This window comes from Rana temporaria, chromosome 1, assembly GCF_905171775.1.
Source record: "Rana temporaria chromosome 1, aRanTem1.1, whole genome shotgun sequence".
Taxonomy (NCBI): domain Eukaryota; kingdom Metazoa; phylum Chordata; class Amphibia; order Anura; family Ranidae; genus Rana; species Rana temporaria.
In genome coordinates this window covers 667792473-667813679 of record NC_053489.1, presented here as the reverse complement: position 1 = coordinate 667813679, position 21207 = coordinate 667792473, and positions in this window count along the sequence as shown.

Below are 21207 nucleotides of genomic sequence, written 5' to 3'. Positions count from 1 at the left end.
GTCCTCCAGGAGAGTATCTCAGGAGAGGAGAGTTATAGAGGAAGGAGCAGAGTCCTCCAGCAGAGCAGAGTCCTCCAGGAGAGGAGAGTTATAGAGGAAGGAGCAGAGTCCTCCAGTAGAGTGGAGGTCACCAGAGTTGGGATGGACCTGTTACCTGCTGCTTTAGGGTTCAATGAATGGTAGAGAGTCTGCCGGTTACACAATAATGAGTATGTGGAAAGGAATGTGTCCCGTTGACATGCTTTCCCTTGCGTAGGCGAACCCCCCCCCCCCCATATGAGAATGGCAGTTGGTCTGACGCTTGTCTCAGCTGTATGCAGGGAGAAGGTCCATCTCCTACATTATCTCCAGTGATGGTGAAATGAGAGCCAGCTGAGCACAGACTCAATCCGCGTCCTCTGGGGAGGAATCATCTTATCTCCGACTCTCATTATATCCAGACGACCGTTTGCTGCAAGCGCAAAATTCAATTTGTTGACAAACGGCTCTATCTTATCCTCCATTCACGCATTGCTTATGAGGCACTTTACAAGAGAGATATTCTGAATTGAATTACCATTGATTCATGGCGTGAGAAAAACGCAACACATGGGGGTCTTTCATGTCCCCAATTTTTCTCCCCGAAAGATCATTCAACGCGACTGATTCAGGAGACTGTACATTACGTAGGTAGAAAAAGAAAATGTCCATAGAGTTCAACCAAAAGACAAAAAATAAAAAAAAAACGCATTCTGATGCCGCGTACACACGGTCGTTTTTCGGCATGAAAAAAAAACAACATTTTTAAAAACGTCATTTAAAATGATGGTGTGTGGGCTTCACATCGTTTTCCGGCTTCTAAAAAACGACAAAAAAAAAAAAATGCGAACATGCTGAATTGTCGTTTTTCAAAATGTCGTTTTTCGTTTTGTAAAAAACAATGGTGTGTGGGCAACGTCGTTTTTAACCACTTCCATACCGGGGGGCACTTACGCACCTTCCCGCCCAAGCCAATTTTCAGCTTTCAGCACTGTCGCACTTTGAATGACAATTGCGCGGTCGTGCTACGCTGTACCCAAACAAAATTGGTGTCCTTTTTTTCCCCACAAATAGAGCTTTCTTTTGGTGGTATTTGATCACCTCTGCGATTTTTTTTTTTTTGCGCAACAACAAAACAAAACTGAAAATTTGGAAAAAAAATATGTTTTTATTTTTTTCTGTAAATTTTTTTGTAAATAAGTAAGTTTTCTCTTTCAATTACGGGCACTGATATGGCGGCACTGATGGGCACCGATGAGGTGGCACTGATGGACACCGATAAGGTGGCACTGACGGGCACTCATAGGTGGCACTGATGTGCACTCATGGGCGGCACTGATGGGCACTCATGGGCACTTATAGGCGGCACTGGGCACTCATAGGCGGCACAGATGGGCACTCATGGGCGGCACTTATGGGTGGCACAGATGGGCACTGATAGGTGGGCACTGGGCATGGATTGGCACTGAGGAGTGGCACTGAGGGGTGGCACTGATGGACACTAAGGGGTGGCACTGATGGATCCATGTTGCCAGTCAGTGCCTATTTGTGGGCACTGATTGGCATCTTCTTTTTTTTACTGTCCTTTTTTTATTTTTATTTTTTTTACTGACTTTATTTTTTTATTTTTTTATTGCCCCCTATTTTTTTTTTCCCTTCCCTGGTGGTCCAGTGTGGGCTTCCCTGGTGGTATAGTGTGGGCATCCGAGGGGGGGGCTGCGCTGATACGGCTCTCCTGTACTCGCGCCTGTCAGACGCGAGTGAGGAAGAGCCATCAACGGCTCTTCCTGTTTACATCGTGATCAGCCGAGATTGGACACGTCTGATCACATGGTAAAGAGTCTCCGCCGGAGGCTCTTTACCGAGATCGGAGATGCAGGGTGACAGACTGACACCCCGCATCACCGGGCGCGCTGCGCGCCCCCACGGGCACGCGCGGCATGAAATTCTGTGGGACGTCAATAGACGTCCAGTCAGGATTTCAGAACCACTTCCCGGACGTCAACCTGTTATTGACCGGGCGGGAAGTGGTTAATGATGAAGTTTTTTTTCCGTGTGTACGCGGCATAAGAATCCAAAACCAAAAGAAATTATTTCCTGATCTTCATTTGTGTCCAAAAAAAAAATCAGATCTGGATGGGTACTTAACGGACCTCTGTGGAACCGTTCTGTCCGCCACCAAACCAAGGTAGGTAGGTGCTGGCAGATAAACAGTCTAAACATATCTTCGTAGTATATTGTCTAATTGCATTGTCTTGTTCTTTAGGTCATAAGTGGAGCCTGAATGGCTGAGTTGGCCCCAGGGCTTTGTGTAGATCTCGGCTTCCCCAACAATGAGATCTCCCGGCCATGATTCCCGACACAGCATGGGAGTTTTTGTGGCCCCTGCCCACCTTTGTGTGTCCCAGCTTCTCCTGTTACGGCCTCCATAATCTAAATAATTAATCCAGCAGGAATGGTGGGAGCTCCTCATAATGGGAACAACAGGTGAACAGACCCGGGTAATCAGCACAGGGGTGGTGGGAAACCCTTATAATGTGCACTTCAGGGGTGCAGACCAGGGAAACCAGCACAGGGATAGTGGGAGCCCCTCGTAATGGGAACAACAGGTGAACAGAACCAGGTAATCAGCACAGGGGTGGTGGGAAACCCTTATAATGTGCACTTCAGGGGTGCAGACCAGGGAAACCAGCACAGGGATAGTGGGAGCCCCTCATAATGGGTACTGCAGGTGAACAGACCTGGGAGACCAGCACAGGGATGGTGGGAACCCCTCATAATGGGAACAACAGGTGAACAGACCCAGGTACTCAGCACAGGGGTGGTGGGAACCCCTTATAATGTGCACAGCAAGTGTGCAGACCCAGGAACTCAGCACAAAGATGGTGGGAGCCCCTCATAATGGGTACAGCCATAGGTGTGCACAGGGGGTGTGCCTGGGCACACCCTAATCACTCTGTGCGGTTCAGATTCCCCCTACTTCTAAAATGAAGGAAACATCCACATAGTGTAGTACCGTAAACACTCTTTTATTGTGCAAAAATTTCAAGTACTGACATCTCAGAAGATAAAAGCAAGCATGTAAAATCAATCCAAAAAGAGTATAGACCATGCATGGAGATAGATATGTTGGTGTACACAGCAGGACAAGTGTGGCAACGGCACGTACATAAGCTCCGCCCTACATGTTTTGTCACAACTGACGTCATCGGAGGCATGTGATTACTATGTGTGTTGTGGATGAACAGGAAGCATCTCAGCACAGAGCACTTCCCATGTATTCACTGCTCCTTGCAGCTGAGGCTGCACAGAAAGTCATGTGTATTTGAGTTTTGGAGTGTACACCCTAATGCAATTGGCTGCGCACACCTATGGGTACAGCAGGTGTGCAGACACCAGGGATGGTGGAAACCCCTCATAAGGTACACCTTAGGGGTGCAGACCTGGTAAACCAGCACAGAGAAGGTGGGAGCCCCCTCCTAATAGGCACAGCAAGTATGCAAAACTGGGAACTCAGCACTGGGATGGCGGGAGCCCCTCAAAATGGTCACAGCAGGTGTACAGACCCGGGAAACGAAGGGATGGTGGGAACCCCTTCTAATGGGAAGAACAGGTGAACAGACCCAGGTACTTGGCACAGGGATGGTGGGCACCCCTCATAATGGGCACAGCAGGTGTACAGACCCGAGAACTCAGCACAGGGATGGTGGGAACCACTCATACTGAGCACCTTAGGGGGACAGACCTGGGGGAACCAGCGCCGGGATGGTGGGAACCCCTCATAATGCGAACAACAGGTGAATAGATCCAGGGACTCAGCACAGGGATGGTGGGCACCCCTCATAATGGGCACAGTAGGTGTGCAGAGCCAAGAACTCAGCACAAGGATGGTGAGAACCCCTCATAATGGGCACAGCAGGTGTACAGACCTGAGAACTCAGCACAGGGATGGTGGGCACCCCTCATAATGGGCACAGCAGGTGTACAGACTCGAGAACTCAGGAAAGGTGGGAAGCCTCATAATGGACACCTTAGGGGTACAGACCTGGGAAGCCAGCATAGGGGTGGTGGGAGCCCCCACATAATGAGCACAGCAAGTGTGCGAGACCTAGGGTCTGAGTGCAGGAATGATGGGAACCCCTCATAATATTACTAATTTATACACATCTGACACATTCTATAGTGCTGTACAGAGGAACTTACACTCTAATGCCCCCCCCCCCCCCACAATAACACACTATCATTATTATACATTTAAATAGCTCTGACATATACAGCAGTGTTGTACAGAGAACACTGAGCAAGTCACAACATTCTTTGCACCAAAGGAGCTTACACTCCAAAGTACCCACTACTATATATGAAGATTGCTATGTGTTGTTGTTATTATTATTATAAATGATCATTGCCCTTATTATAATGAGCTAAATTCTGCAGTATTGTGTATATTGTTGGATCGCAGGCCATGCTGATAATCAAATTACCCTTCTGTGGGTGTCAAGGGTCCTATCACACCTTTGCATATGCTGCAATGCATGTGTTTGATGTGTGGGCCATTGTAGGTGTTTATTTGCATCTCTTGCATGTTTTTGAATGGCTTATATGCTTGCATTTTGTTGGTAATGCATTATGCAAAGAGAGGCAGGAACAGAATCAGGATAACCATTTTGTGTGCTTCCCATGTGGGCAAAATGCGCAAAGATGACTGATACGGCTTTTTGTGCTTTGATATAAAATGCCAAAGAATGCTATGACAATTTTTATTTTTTATTTTTTAAGGCATAGTCCATCATAAAAAAATAAAATAAATGCACTGCAAAAAAAAAAAAGGTGCAATTGGTAATTTTTATTTAAGCTTGTAGAGCATTGTAACTAGGGTTGTCCCGATACCACTTTTTTAGGACCGAGTACAAGTACCGATACTTTTTTTCAAGTACTCGCCGATACCGAATACCAATACTTTTTTTTAAATGTGTCCCCAAATGCAGCCATGTCCCCCCACACATGTAGCCATGTCCCCCCACATATGCAGCCATGTCCCCCCACATATGCAGCCATGTCCCCCCTATATCCAGCCATGTCCCCCCTATATCCAGCCATTTCCCCCCTATATGCTGCCATGTCCCCCCTATATCCAGCCATGTCCCCCATAAATCCAGCCATGTCCCCCCTATATCCAGCCATGTCCCCCCTATATCCAGCCATGTCCCCCATAAATGCAGCCATGTCCCCCCTATATGCAGCCATGTCCCCCCTATATGCAGCCATGTCCCCCCATACCTAGATGCCGTCGCCGCATGGGTTAAACAGCGTGCGGGGAACATCACAGCTTTCATTTGAATAGCTGTAGTATTCCCCGCTGCGCCGCGTATAGACACTCCCCCTTGCTCGGTATCAAGTATTCTATTTAGGTATCGGGGGTATTTGCGGGAGTACAAGTACTCCCGCAAATACTCGGTATCGGTCCCGATACCGATACTGGTATCGGGACAACCCTAATTGTAACCACAGTCAGTGGGTCTTATATGCAACGTACAGCTTTCTGCATAGTCCATAGGGACAGGGGAGGGCTGGCAGCCTTAGGCCTAGGGGGCAAGTCCAGTCATTGAACCGCTGAATCAGCTCACCATCCATGGCCCATCTGGTTTTTCAATGCAGCCTCACCAGTGCCCATCAGTGCAGCCAACTACAGTGCCCATCAATGCAGCCTAATCACCGGGACAGGTTACATGGGGGGGGGGGGTGGGGGTCAGGGTCTCTCATCTCAGTGATCTCAGCATTACCTCCTGGGGGGGGTAATGCTCCTGATCCTGGGGTTAAGTTGCAGCCAGCGCCCAGCCTTACAGCCATGCATCCCAACTCCCTGGCATGCCCTCCTCTGCCTGCTTCAAAGAATCCAGTCACAGGGAGTTGTAGTTTCTTCTCTGCTGCTCTGTTTTCCACCCACCGGGAGCCTGAGCGTGGACTACAACTCCTGCAATGCAACAGCTAGTGGTCGGCCAGACTTCCAAGACCAGAATAAAAAATAAAATGGTAGCGGGCATTTTGAACATAAGATAGGGCGGCCTGGGAGGCAATTGCCCTCCTGCCCCCTGGCCCAGCCCTCCCCTGCATAGGGAGGTACAGACCTTCTGTTATGGGGCTAGAAAATGTAATTATTGGAGTACAAGTGCTGCTGCCGGCCTGCTTTGCTGAGTCCCTTTCCTGCAGGGGAGGATGGGACTTGTAGTATTTTCATTCAGGAATACCTATGAATGGATGACATGGCTGTGCGGACGGAGACATACACAGCTCCACTCAATTAAATAAATGACGGGATTCACCCCAAGAAGATTCACCTTGCAATTTCGGTAAGGGCCAGTATAGGTTTTGGGGATGGGGTATGCAGCCATGTAACACACTAAAGCAGCTATTCTCAATCGGGGCTAAATAGAACCCTAAGGTTCCTTCAGAGATTACTAGTTGTTCCTTCAGATATTACTAGGGGTTCGTTCAGAGATTACTAGGGGTTTCCTTCAGAGATTACTAGGGGTTTCCTTCAGAGATTACTAGGGGTTCCTTCAGAGATTACTAGGGGTTCCTTCAGAGATTACTAGGGGTTCCTTCAGAGATTGCTAGGGGTTCCTTCAGAGATTACTAGGGATTCCTTCAGAGATTACTAGGGGTTACTTCAGATATTACTAGGGGGTTCCTTCAGAGATTACTAGGGGTTCCTTCAAATATTACTAGGGGTTCCTTTAGAGATTACTAGGGGTTCCTTCAAATATTACTAGGGGTTCCTTCAGAGATTACTAGGGGTTCCTTCAGAGATTACTTAGGGGTCCCTTCAGATATTACTAGGGGTTTCTTCAGATATTACTAGGGGTTCCTTCAGAGATTACTAGGGGTTCCTTCAGAGATTACTAGGGGTTCCTTCAGATATTGCTAGGGGTTCCTTCAGAGATTACTAGGGGTTCCTTCAAATATTACTAGGGGTTCCTTCAGATATTACTAGGGGTTCCTTCAGAGATTACTAGGGGTTCCTTCAGAGATTACTAGGGGTTCCTTCAAATATTACTAGGGGTTCCTTCAGAGATTACTAGGGGTTCCTTCAGAGATTACTAGGGGTTCCTTCAGATATTACTAGGGGTTCCTTCAGAGATTGCTAGGGGTTCCTTCAGAGATTACTAGGGGTTCCTTCAGAGATTACTAGGGGTTACTTCAGATATTACTAGGGGTTCCTTCAGAGATTACTTAGGGGTCCCTTCAAATATTACTAGGGGTTCCTTCAGAGATTACTAGGGGTTCCTTCAAATATTACTAGGGGTTCCTTCAGAGATTACTTAGGGGTCCCTTCAGATATTACTAGGGGTTCCTTCAGAGATTGCTAGGGGTTCCTTCAGAGATTACTAGGGGTTCCTTCAGAGATTGCTAGGGGTTCCTTCAGAGATTACTAGGGGTTCCTTCAGAGATTACTAGGGGTTTCTTCAGAGATTACTAGGGGTTCCTTCAGAGATTGCTAGGGGTTCCTAATCTGGAAGTGGTTTTAATTCAGGAATACCTATAAATGGATGACACGACTGTGCGGACGGAGACATACACAGCTGCACTCAATTAAAAAAATTATGGGATTCCCTAAGAAGATTCACCTTGAAATTTCGGTAAGGGCCAATTTGCGGTTTTGGGGATGGGGTATGCATCCATGTAACACACAAAAGCAGCCATTCTCAACCAGGGATAAATGAAACCCTAGGGGTTTCCATCAGAGATTACTAGGGGTTTCCTTCAAATATTACTAGGGGTTTCCTTCAGAGATTACTAGGGGTTTCCTTCAGAGATTACTAGGGGTTTCCTTCAGAGATTACTAGGGGTTCCTTCAGAAATTACTAGGGGTTCCTTCAGAGATTACTAGGGATTCCTTCAGAGATTACTAGGGGTTACTTCAGATATTACTAGGGGGTTCCTTCAGAGATTACTAGGGGTTCCTTCAAATATTACTAGGGGGTTCCTTCAGAGATTACTAGGGGTTCCTTCAAATATTACTAGGGGTTCCTTCAGAGATTACTAGGGGTTCCTTCAGAGATTACTTAGGGGTGCCTTCAGATATTACTAGGGGTTCCTTCAGAGATTACTAGGGGTTTCCTTCACAGATTACTAGGGGTTTCCTTAAGAGATTACTAGGGTTTCCTTCAGAGATTACTAGGGGTTTCCTTCAGAGATTACTAGGGGTTCCTTCAGAGATTACTAGGGGTTCCTTCAGAGATTACTAAGGGTTTCTTGAGCTTTGACTGATTGACCTCCCAGTTGATGGTGTCTGCATAGGGCCAACACCCCTTGGCAATGACGTGACATCAATAATCTTTTAAACAAACTATCCAATATAATAGATTTTTTTTTCCACTGACCGATGAATTGGTTGTAACCTGGGTTCCCCAAGACCTAAAAATCATTTCAAGGGTTCCTCAGGGCTAATACATTTGAGAATGGCTGCCATAAAAGCTATTGAAAAGCTAAAAGTGCACCAAATAAAATGTGAAAGAAACAATAAGAAAATAGAGGGGACCAAAGTATCCCCACGCAATTGCAAATACAATGGCGGCCTCCTCTTTCCTTTCCTGTATGTATAAGGTTTCCACGCCATTTCCACAATGACGTCATCACGTACATCACGTCATGGAGCATTTTCGGCCCAAAATATCACCATCTAGTGGGGGAATACCCGAAGAAAACAGAAACTGACAATATGTCGGTATAATTAGGATTTTTTCCATTAAATTATGGTACGAGAAGGACAATAATACTAGACCCAATGGTAATGGAAAAGTGCCCGTATGGCTTTTTTGTATTTTCCAATGTCCCTCCATTTTCTTTTTCGTTTCTTTCACTTTTTTTTTGGTGCACAGTTGGCGTTTCACTGCCATAAAGCTAGCCATAAAAATGTGGATTTCTAAGAGATTCCTCCATCCATGCTAACAACGTAGATGGAAAAATCCTCCCATGTTTAATGTGGTCTTATCATTTTTTGAAGGCCTCCTAGATGTCTATAGGCTATCTATGGTGACCAAACCTTGAGAAATGTATCATGAGAGACGATAAGTGTCATCTTCTCATTAATCAATGTGCCTGTTGTTTTTTGCTGATAACGGAGATAAGGTGACCACCACATGCTCATGATTGTTTAGTTGCACCAAACATATAAAAGATACTAGGTTGACACAAAAGCTCATGCAACGGATCCCATAGGCTCGGATGCAATATCATCGGATTCAATGGTAGATACGTGTAGCGCCCCCTTACTTTCAGTATGGGCGCTATGCCAAAGTTAATGGGGAATGGGAGGGTTAGTTTACTCCCATTCACAATTTGTGGAAATTTGGGTTGTTGCCAATTTCAGAATTTGTCCTGTAGGTCAGTCTGCGCTCCAGGGGTGCGTTATCACCCCTGGGCGGCAGTTGGCGCTAGAGGGGTTCTGACAGACCCACTTTCCCCAGCAGCCAATCAGAGGAGTTCTGCCCTTGTTGGGCATGCTGGGGGGAGATATATCTGTGGCAACTGCCATTGGTCTCTGTTCTGTGCCGGGCCCGAGTTCCAGGTGCGGTATCCACCTTCAGGGTGTGCGCATCCATGGGCCCTGCCACCGTGGCCTGCTTCACTGAGGTTATGCACCATGCGGAGCCTCACCCTAACATTGAGAGGGGTCCCAGCGACTTGCTGGGTCCCCACCTTTTGCTAAGAGGATCCTAAGCTGGGAGCTGTGCGATGGGAAATCGGCTCAGGGGGAACCTAGAACTAGAGGTTGCCCGGGAGGCCTGGACGAACCATCGGGGATCCGGTCGCCACACTGCATGACAGGTATGCTTAAAGCGGGGGTTCTCCCTAAAACATTTTTTTTTCTTCTAGCATCTCATTCAGCATAGTAGCGTGAGCTACAGTATGCCTTTATATATTTTTTTGGCACCGTACTCGCTCTGTAATCGCGTTTTAAAGTTTCCGGGGGAATGGGCGTTCCTATTCAGAGGGCTCGTGATTGACGGCCGGCTATGGCGCGTCACGCTTCACGAAAATAGCCGAAATAGGTGTTTGCTCTTCACGGCGACTGCGCAATCAGCTCCGATGTCTGTGCGCAGGCGCGGTATAGCGCCGGGAAGAGCCGAGACCTACTCCGGCTATCTTCGGGGAGCGTGACGTGCCATAGCCGGCCGTCAATCATCTTGCCTCTGGATAGGAACGCCCATTCCCCGCGGGGAGTCGGAATCTTCTCTATAGGATTACACAGTGAGTACAGGGCAAAAAAAAAAAATAAAGGCATACTGTAGCTCGCGCTACTATGCTGAATTTAATGCTATAATGTTGTTACTGAGGGTGAACCACCGCTTTAAGCTGTCAGTTGGTGACACAAATCTGAATTTACTGGGAGGATTCGCTCATCCTGTTCTCACATATCTCAAATTGACAACGCCTGTATCAAAGGCTCTGAGTCAGGCCTGTAGTAGAGGTCTGTTCCTCCCAGTGATCTTTAAGTGGCGCTCCGGCTGCCAGGCCAGTGATAGTCCCCTGTTCGGGGGCACTTTACCCACCCTGATCGGGGTGGCGACGAACTGAGTTACACTATTGCTAAGAGTAGGCTTGCTCTTTTTCATATCCAAGGCCTGATACCAAAGTTCCTCTATGCTCATCAACCTTTCTCTATTGTGTGCCATGTTGATGTTGGCCGTGTTGGCCTTGGAATAAAGCATTAAAAACTCATTTCGTGTCTGGACACTTGCTCTTCATCTACACTCTCGGATGTCACCCCTAGACCAAGCCAAGAAGGTAACTCAATATGCCGATCCCAAACCAATCAGCGGCTCCTCCGGGGGTGAGCGCTACATACGTATCCACAGTTTCTTGGACAGGTCCACCATGTGGAGTACACATCATATCTTGACCTGCCATCCCACCAAAATATAACATTTAAGATGCAACATACAGTATTTAGCAATACCTGTCGGTGTAAGATACCACTGGCACAGGCCCTGTGCTGACATCTTGGAGAGGATCTGTGGTCTTCAGGTTTTTTTCCTCTACACTACCAGGGGCCTCTCTTCAGGGGAGCCCTCACCAAGTCCTTGAAGAACCAGCTTTGGCAGGTCCCTAAGGAGCGCTGTCCACCTGGCTTATGCCTAGGTAGACCATAGATTGTCTTGTCCCTGTCAGAAGTTATTGAGGCCATTTGTCTTTGGAGGTTGGTCCATTATTGCACCCTTTTTTTGTGCTGCGTTTTAACAGTTCACTTTTTTTGTTCGCTGGGGAACGACCTAGCACCGCATCGTGGAGCTCCAAAAAAATACCGCCGGCACATACCTTCATTGGCATGGACCATAGGGTGAGTACATGGATTGAAAACTGGCTACAAGGGCGAGTTCAGAGGGTGGTGATAAATGAGGAGTACTGGGAATGGTCAGGGGTGGGTAGTGGGGTCCCCCAGGGTTCTGTGCTGGGACCAATCCTATTTAATTTGTTCATAAGCGCCCTGGTGGATGGGGTAAGCAGTGCAATCTCTGTATTTGTGGACGATACTATGCTAAGCAGGGCAATAACTTCTCCGCAGGATGTCGAAACCTTGCAAGAAGATCTGGACAAATTAATGGGGTGGGCAACTACATGGCAAATGAGGTTCAATGTAGAAAAATGTAAAATAATGCATTTGGGTGGTAAAAATACAAATGCAATCTATACACTGGGGGGAGAACCTCTGGGGGAATCTAGGATGGAAATGGACCTGGGGGTCCTAGTAGATGATAGGCTCAGCTATGCCAAGCTGCTGCTAACAAAGCACACAGAATGTTGGCATTAAAACGGGGATTAACTCCAGAGATAAAATTATAATTCTCCCGCTCTACAAGACTCTGGTCCGGCCGCACCTGGAGTATGCAATCCAGTTCTGTACACCAGTCCTCAGGAAGGATGTGCTGGAAATGGCGAGAGTACAAAGAAGGGCAACAAAGCTAATAAAGGGTCTGGAGGACATTAGTTATGAGGAAAGGTTGCGAGCACTGAACTTATTCTCTCTGGAGAAGAGACGCTTGAGAGGGGATATGATTTCAATTTACAAATACCGTACTGGTGACCCCACAATAGGGATAAAATGTTTTACGGGAGGGAGTTTAACAAGACACGTGGCCACTCATTAAAATTAGAAGAAAAGAGGTTTAACCTTAAACTACGTAGAGGGTTATTTACTGTAAGAGCGGCAAGGACGTGGAATTCCCTTCCACAGGCGGTGGTCTCAGCGGGGAGCATCGATGGTTTCAAGAAACTATTAGATAAGCACCTGAACGGCCACAACATACAGGGATATACAGGGTAATACTGACATATAATCACACACAGAGGTTGGACTTAATGGACTTGTGTCTTTTTTCAACCTCACCTTCTATATAACATAGCGATCTATGACTTTTCCAGAACAGGAATATTATTGGAAGTCTTGGAAGCATGGGCGTCCGCTCCATAGGGCAGGGGGGGGGGGGCAATTGACCGAGCAGAGTGAAGCTGCCTCCCCTCCAGTGTTTATGTGTACACAGGGGGAGGGAACCTGCTGTGCCTGGGCTGATCTGAGGTACTGAATAGGATGGGGGAGGGGGGTTTGTGCTGAATAGGGGGTCCATCTGTGCTGAAGGGGGGTCTGTACTGAAGGGGGTGTATGTGCTGAAGGGGGTCTGTGCTTAAAGGGGGTCCATCTGTGCTGAAGGGGGGTCTGTGCTGAATGGAGGGGTCTGTCCGGAATGGGGGGGGGTCTGTGCTGAAGGGGGGTCCATCTGTGCAGAATGGAGGGGTCTGTGCAGAATGGGGGGTATGTGCTGAAGGGGAGTCCATCTGTGCTGAATGGAGAGGTCTGTGCTGAAGGTGGGGTCCATCTGTGCTGAAGGGGGTTCTGTACATTCTCTAGGCTATATTTATATGGGCATGGAGTGAAGCTGAATTATCTCAAGAGCTATTTCACACTGCCAGCTGACCACGTTATCGGTCAAGTGGAGCTTTACCATCATTTTAGCTGCGCTATTCGGCCGCTAGCGGGTCGCTTTTAACCCCCGCTTAAGCGGATGCCCATGCTTGGAAGTGAGGGTCATAACTTCAGACCTTAAAGGGGTGGTTCACCCTAAAAACGACTTTTTTTTATTACACTGCCCCCCCACATTACAATACGATTAAGGCTATTAATTTTTTTTTATGCTGTACATACCTTTGTACAGCATATTCACCCGTGGCATCCGGCTTGTGAGTCCCGCGGGAGTGGGCGTTCCTAACATGTCTGTGATTGACGTTTGACCAAAACGAGCTCCCCCCGTCGCGTAAGCCGCGTCACGGTTGGCGAAAGGAGCCGAACGGCGAGTCGGCGCTATACTGCACATGCGCATCGCCGTTCGGCTCCTTTCGCCAATCCTGAATCGGCTTACGCAACGGGGGGGGAGCTCGTTTTTGGTCAAACGTCAATCACAGACATGTGAGGAACGCCCACTCCCGCGGGACTCGCAAGCCGGATGCCACGGGTGAATATGCTGTACAAAGCTTTGTACAGCATAAAAAAAAAATTAATAGCCTTAATCGTATTGTAATGTGGGGGGCCAGTGTAATAAAAAAAAGTCGTTTTTAGGGTGAACCACCCCTTTAACAGGCATTTTTTTTTATCATGTCCTCCTCTCAATTAAGCAAATTATTGTTGGAATGTGAAGTAGTAGAATAAGAGTAGGAAGAATATGAGACAAGGTTGCGTCCATGAGGGTCCTTGTTGCCGATATACGTTCAAAAGTGGTGAAGGAAGTGGATGAGATTTCTACTTGAAATACACTCTACTACAGAAAAATAGAAAATTGTAGGTGATGCCCGAAATTCGGGCAAGTGATGGCGGCGCCTCTGATGAGACCCCCATTGAGCTGGGTGAACACAGTAACAGTATATTGAACGGAGAGGAATGCGTGCTACTCAGGACTTTGTATAGGACCCAACAATGGCTTTGTTCTCCATCCAGGACATAGAATGGGAAGTCTCCAGCCACACATAACCTCCGATGAACTGGATTGTCCGCAGGACACAGGAGTCCGAGCAAGAAGAGCACAAAGATCCCGCAGGACAGAGTGGGGGGTCGGGATCCCAGTATCTTCTTCTTTATCTCTTATCATCGCAGTCATACAATCCACATTCCTGCCAACAGAAAACAGGTCATCCAAAGTATTGTCAGTGAACACAGAGGCCTCGTACACACGGCCGAGGAACTCGACGGGCGAAACACGTCGTTTTGCTCGTCGAGTTCCTTGTAAAGCCGCCGAGGATCTCGGCGAGCCAACTTTTCCCATTGCCGTCGAGGAAAAAGCGTTTGATGGCATGGCACAGTGGTCTCAATTGATGCCACAGTGACTGCATTTGATGGCATGGCACAGTGACAGCATTTGATGGCATGGCACAGTGGTGACAATTGATGGCACAGTGGCTGCATTTGATGGGCACAGTGAGGCTGCAATTTTTTTTTTTTTTTTTACATTTGCGCCCCCCCCAAAAATGTTGAGCACCAGCCGCCACTGCTGTCCTTTATATCTAAATCAAGGACAGGCAGCAGGAGAGTAATCAGCATAGTCAGTACACTACAAGGGACCATTGCTGCAGACTATGTCAGGAAATGGGGGGGGGAGGGCATGTGTGCAGGGAATTCACTTTTTACCTTCGTTTTTCCACCTACCAGTTTTTTCCAGCATCTCAGATCCCAGATCCTCAGTGCAAATTTCACTCCCCCCTCCCCCAACCCTTCCTCTGCCACAGCAAGAGTGATGAAGGAAGTTGTGTAGTATTCAGTAAATTGAAAGAAAGAAAAAAAAATAACAAGAGTTCCATTAACAGTAATGCCCATCACAATATTTTATAATATGACACGATTACTTTATTATACTATTCTATACAACTGTAATACATATTTAAACTTTTTTTGCAGAACTCAAACACAGATTTTAGCGGAGGAGAGACCTTTCCAAGCCAGAGGAAGATTGGGTTGGGTTAAAGGGTCAATTTCAGTGCTGGCCGGGGTGCCTAGAAGCTCTGAGGGCAACAAAAATGTAAACTCAACCAAAGCCATACAAACCAAGGCCATACATTCATTGTTCGAGATTCAACCGGTTCAGCAGGGACCAGCCAAATTCTGATCAGTGTATGGACATCCCTGCTAGACAGACGTTGATGGCAGCTTAACCACTTTAAAACGAGCCGCCGGAGTTATACTGCAGCAGGTTGGCTCTATTGCACGAATCGCCGTAGATGTATGTTGCTTCGTGCAATAGATACAGTGGGCACACGCAAAGGCCACCGGCGATCGCACCACAGAGAGCCAAAACGTGGATCTGTCACTAGGGATTCACCCGGACAGTCCAGGTTTTGAATCATGTGTCCGGGTTTTAGTCCACCTAAAACCCGGACACATTATTAAGACAGGAATGTAGCTCGGAACTAGGGCTTGACAGGAGGGTGAGGGGGCACTATGTGCCCAGCCTTACTAATCTCTTTGGAGTGTCTAAAGGTGTCCCAGGACACTCAAGTCCAGGGCTGGGTTGAGGTCAGGGCTCTGTGTTCAGTAGGGTTGAGGTCAGGGCTTTGTGTTCAGTAGAGTTGAGGTCAGGCCTCTGTGTTTAGTTGGGTTGAGGTCAGGCTTCTGTGTTCCGTAGGGTTGAGGTCAGGCCTCTGTGTTCAGTAGGGTTGAGGTCAGGGTTCTGTGTTCAGTAGGGTTGAGGTCAGGGCTCTCTGTTCCATAGGGTTGAGGTCAGGCCTTTGTGTTCAGTAGGGATGAGGTCAGGGCTCTGTGTTCAGTAGGGTTGAGGTCAGGGCTCTGTGTTCAGTAGGGTTGAGGTCAGGGCTCTCTGTTCCATAGGGTTGAGGTCAGGTCTTTGTGTTCAGTAGGGATGAGGTCAGGGCTCTGTGTTCAGTAGGGTTGAGGTCAGGCCTCTGTGTTCAGTAGGGTTGAGGTCAGGCCTCTGTGTTCAGTAGGGTTGAGGTCAGGCCTCTGTGTTTAGTAGGGTTGAGGTCAGGGCTCTGTGTTCAGTAGGGTTGAGATCAGGCCTCTGTGTTCAGTAGGGTTGAGGTCAGGGTTCTGTGTTCAGTAGGGTTGAGGTCAGGGCTCTCTGTTCCATAGGGTTGAGGTCAGGCCTTTGTGTTCAGTAGGGATGAGGTCAGGGCTCTGTGTTCAGTAGGGTTGAGGTCAGGGCTCTGTGTTCAGTAGGGTTGAGGTCAGGGCTCTCTGTTCCATAGGGTTGAGGTCAGGTCTTTGTGTTCAGTAGGGATGAGGTCAGGACTCTGTGTTCAGTAGGGTTGAGGTCAGGGCTCTGTGTTCAGTAGGGTTGAGGTCAGGACTCTGTGTTCAGTCGGGTTGAGGTCAGGCCTCTGTGTTCAGTTGGGTTGAGGTCAGGGCTTTGTGTTCAGTAGGGTTGAGGTCAGGGCTCTCTGTTCTATAGGGTTGAGGTCAGGCCTTTGTGTTCAGTAGGGATGGGGTCAGGGCTCTATGTTCATTAGGGTTGAGGTCAGGGCTCTGTGTTCAGTAGGGTTGAGGTCAGGGCTCTGTGTTCAGTAGGGTTGAGGTCAGGGCTCTGTGTTCAGTAGAGTTGAGGTCAGGGCTCTGTGTTCAGTAGGGTTGAGGTCAGGGCTCTGTGTTCAGTAGGGTTGAGGTCAGGGCTCTCTATTCCATAGGGTTGAGGTCAGGCCTTTGTGTAGGGATGAGGTCAGGCCTCTGTGTTCAGTAGGGTTGAGGTCAGGGCTCTGTGTTCAGTAGGGTTGGGGTCAGGGCTCTGTGTTCAGTAGGGTTGGGGTCAGGACTCTGTGTTCAGTAGGGTTGAGGTCAGGGCTCTGTGTTCAGTAGGGTTGAGGTCAGGGCTCTCTGTTCCATAGGGTTGAGGTCAGGCCTTTGTGTTCAGTAGGGATGAGATCAGGACTCTGTGTTCAGTAGGGATGAGTTCAGGGCTCTGTGTTCAGTAGGGTTGAGGTCAGGGCTCTCTGTTCCATAGGGTTGAGGTCAGGCCTTTGTGTTCAGTAGGGATGAGATCAGGACTCTGTGTTCAGTAGGGATGAGATCAGGACTCTGTGTTCAGTAGGGATGAGTTCAGGGCTCTGTGTTCAGTAGGGTTGAGGTCTGGGCTCTGTGTTCAGTAGGGTTGAGGTCAGGGCTCTGTGTTCAGTAGGGTTGAGGTCAGGGCTCTGTGTTCAGTAGAGTTGAGGTCAGGGCTCTGTGTTCTGTAGGGTTGAGGTCAGGGCTCTGTGTTCTGTAGGGTTGAGGTCAGGGCTCTGTGTTCTGTAGGGTTGAGGTCAGGGCTCTGTGTTCAGTAGGGTTGAGGTCAGGGCTCTCTGTTCCATAGGGTTGAGGTCAGGCCTTTGTGTAGGGATGAGGTCAGGGCTCTGTGTTCAGTAGGGTTGGGGTCAGGGCTCTGTGTTCAGTAGGGTTGGGGTCAGGACTCTGTGTTCAGTAGGGTTGAGGTCAGGGCTCTGTGTTCAGTAGGGTTGGGGTCAGGACTCTGTGTTCAGTAGGGTTGAGGTCAGGGCACTGTGTTCAGTAGGGTTGAGGTCAGGGCTCTCTGTTCCATAGGGTTCCAGGGTTCCATCCAGATTTAGTAAATCAACCCCAAAGTGTACATAATTACCTATACAGTACATACAGTTGTGCTCATAAGTTTACACACCCTGGCAGAATTTATGATTCCGTGACCATTTTTCAGAGAATATGAATAACACAAAAACTTTTCTGTCTACAAAGGTTTTTATTATAATGGATGAGGTCATAGTACAAGATATTAACAGTGGTAAAAGATGTACAAGTGAGAGAGTCATTTAGATTATACATTATATCTGAGTAAAAGCAAATCATATGAGGAAATACATATGTTAGATTGTAAATCTTTCACTCATGGTTGGTGTTTGGCTGAAGCCATTTATTACCAATCAACTGTGTTTACTGGTTTTGAATCATAATCACAACAGAAACTACCCAAATGACCCCGATCAAAAGTTTACATACCCTTGTGATTTTGGCCTGACATTCACACAAGTTGACAGGGAAAAGAAGATGACCGGAGGAAGAAGCGGGAGAAAGAGAAGACCGGAGGAAAAAGTGGGAGAAGCCCGGAGGAGGAAGAAGAACACCTGACAAAGAAGACAGGAGAAAGAAGAAGACTGGAGGAAGAAGCGGGAGAAGGAGAAGAAGCGGGAGAAGGAGAAGAATCGGGAGAAGGAGAAGAATCGGGAAAAGGAGAAGAATTGGGAGAAGGAGAAGAATCGGGAAAAGGAGAAGACCGGAGGAAGAAGTGGGAGAAGCCTGGAGGAGGAAGAAGAACACCTGACAAAGAAGACAGGAGAAAGAAGAAGAACAGAGGAAGAAGCGGGAGAAAGAGGAGACCGGAGGAAGAAGAAGAAGACCGGAGGAAGAAGTGGGAGAAGCCCGGAGGAGGAAGAAGAACACCTGACAAAGAAGACAGGAGAAAGAAGAAGACCGGAGGAAGAAGCAGGAGAAGGAGAAGAATCGGGAGACTGAGAAGACTGGAGGAAGGAGAAGACCGGAGGAAGAAGCGGGAGAACCCCGGAGGAGGAAGAAGAACACCTGACAAAGAAGACAGGAGAAAGAAGAAGACCGGAGGAAGAAGCGGGAGAAGAAGAAGAAGGGAGAGAAGGAGAAGACTGGAGGAAGGAGAAGACCGGAGGAAGAAGTAGGAGAAGCCCGGAGGAGGAAGAAGAACACCTGACAAAGAAGACAGGAGAAAGAAGAAGACCGGAGGAAGAAGCGGGAGAAGGAGAAGAAGCGGGAGAAGGAGAAGACTGAAGGAAGGAGAAGACCGGAGGAAGAAGCGGGAGAAAGAGGAGACCGGAGGAAGAAGGAGAAGACCGGAGGAAGAAGTGGGTGAAGCCCGGAGGAGGAAGAACACCTGACAAAGAAGACAGGAGAAAGAAGAAGAACAGAGGAAGAAGCGGGAGAAGGAGAAGAATCGAGAGACTGAGAAGACTGGAGGAAGGAGAAGACTGGAGGAAGAAGTGGGAGAAGCCCGGAGGAGGAAGAAGACAGGAGAAAGAAGAAGACGGGAGAAAGAAGAAGACGGGAGAAAGAGGAGACCGGAGGAAGAAGGAGAAGACCGGAGGAAGAAGTGGGTGAAGCCCGGAGGAGGAAGAACACCTGACAAAGAAGACAGGAGAAAGAATAAGACCGGAGGAAGAAGCGGGAGAAGGAGAAGAAGCGGGAGAAGGAGAAGACTGGAGGAAGGAGAAGACCGGAGGAAGAAGTGGGAGAAAGAGGAGACCGGAGGAAGAAGGAGAAGACCGGAGGAAGAAGTGGGAGAAGCCCGGAGGAGGAAGAACACCTGACAAAGAAGACAGGAGAAAGAATAAGACTGGAGGAAGAAGCGGGAGAAGGAGAAGACTGGAGGAAGAAGCGGTAGAAGGAGAAGACTGGAGGAAGGAGAAGACCGGAGGAAGAAGCAGGAGAAGGAGAAGACTGGAGGAAGAAGCGGGAGATGATCCCTAGGAGCCCCATCACATCTATCATAACCAAATGGAAAGAACATGGCACAACAGCAAACCTGCCAAGAGACGGCCGCACACCAAAACTCACGGACCGGGCAAGAAGGGCATTAATCAGAGAGGCGGCACAGAGACTTAAGGAAACCCTGGAGGAGCTGCAGAGTTCCACAGCAGAGACTGGAGTATCTGTACATAGGACGACAATAAGCCGTACGCTCCATAGAGTTGGGCTTTATGGCAGAGTGGCCAGAAGAAAGACAAAATGGCGCGTTTTGAGTTTGCGAAAAGCCATGTGGGAGACTCCCAAAATGTATGGAGGAAGGTGCTCTGGTCTGATGAGACTAAAACTGAACTTTTTGGCCACCAAAGAAATCACTATGTCTGGCGCAAACCCAATACATCACATCACCCAAAGAACAACATCCCCACTGTGAAACATGGTGGTGGCAGCATCATGCTGTGGGAATGTTTTTCAGCAGTCAGGACTGGGAAACTGGTCAGAGATGAGGGAAAGATGGATGGTGATAAATACAGGGATATTATTGAGCAAAACCTGTAGTACTCTGTGTGTGATTAGAGGCGAGGACGGAGGTTCACCTTCCAGCAGGACAATGACCCCAAACACACTGCTAAAGCAACACTTGAGTGGTTTTAGGGGAAACATGTAAATGTGTTGGAATGGCCTAGTCAAAGCCCAGACCTCAATCCAATAGAAAATCTGTGGTCAGACTTAAAGATTGCTGTTCACAAGCGCAAACCATCCAACCTGAAGGAGCCGGAGCAGTTTTGTAAGGAGGAGGAATGGGCAGAAATCGCAGTGGTAAGATGTGGCGAGATCATAGAGACTTATCCAAAGCGACTTGGAGCTGTGATAGGCGGATCTACAAAGTATTGATTTTTAGGGGGGTGAATAGTTATGCACATTGACTTTTTCTGTTATTTTGTCCTATTTGTTGTTTGCTTTAAAAAAAAAAAAAACATCCTCAAAGTTGTGGGCCGGTTCTGTAAATTAAATTACTCAAATCCTCAAACAATCCATGTTAATTCCAGGTTGTGAGGCAACAAAACACAAAAAATGCCAAGGGGGTGAATACTTTTGCAAGGCACTGTATGTGCTGCAGTTTAGTGTGATGTACAAAGGGAAACTCCATGAGCCCATCACACCTCCCCGTGTAGGTTACCATGTGCGATGCATGTATACGAAACACAAGTCAATTATAGGATTACAATAAAGTAAACCTTTGCAGGAAAAAGCTAGAGGTTCACACTGCACACCCCCTCCCCCTCCCCCATCCCACACACATACACAAATATGTACCTCACCTTTAACCCCTTAACACCACCTCCTGGCAGCCATCTAAGGCCAGTGATCTGCCGATATGGTTCCGGCTATCGTGAAAGTTCCTGCGCAGGTGCACTATGATCTGCCGATATGGTTCCGGCTAACGAGAAAGTTTCTTTAAGGACTGCGCAGGCGCAAAATTGCCGACGGAAATCTCCGAACCTCGGCCGGCATCCAGGGCGATGTGGATTTCGGGGAAAGTGGCCAGTCGGTCGGCTCGCTCCGCTCGTTCGGCCGCCTGGCTCTTTTTTTTAACATCCTCCAATCCACAAGGATGTTAAAGAATGAGCCTGGATGCCGGGCGAGGTTCGGAGATTTCCGTAGGCAAGTTTGCGCCTGCGCAGTCCTTGAAGGAA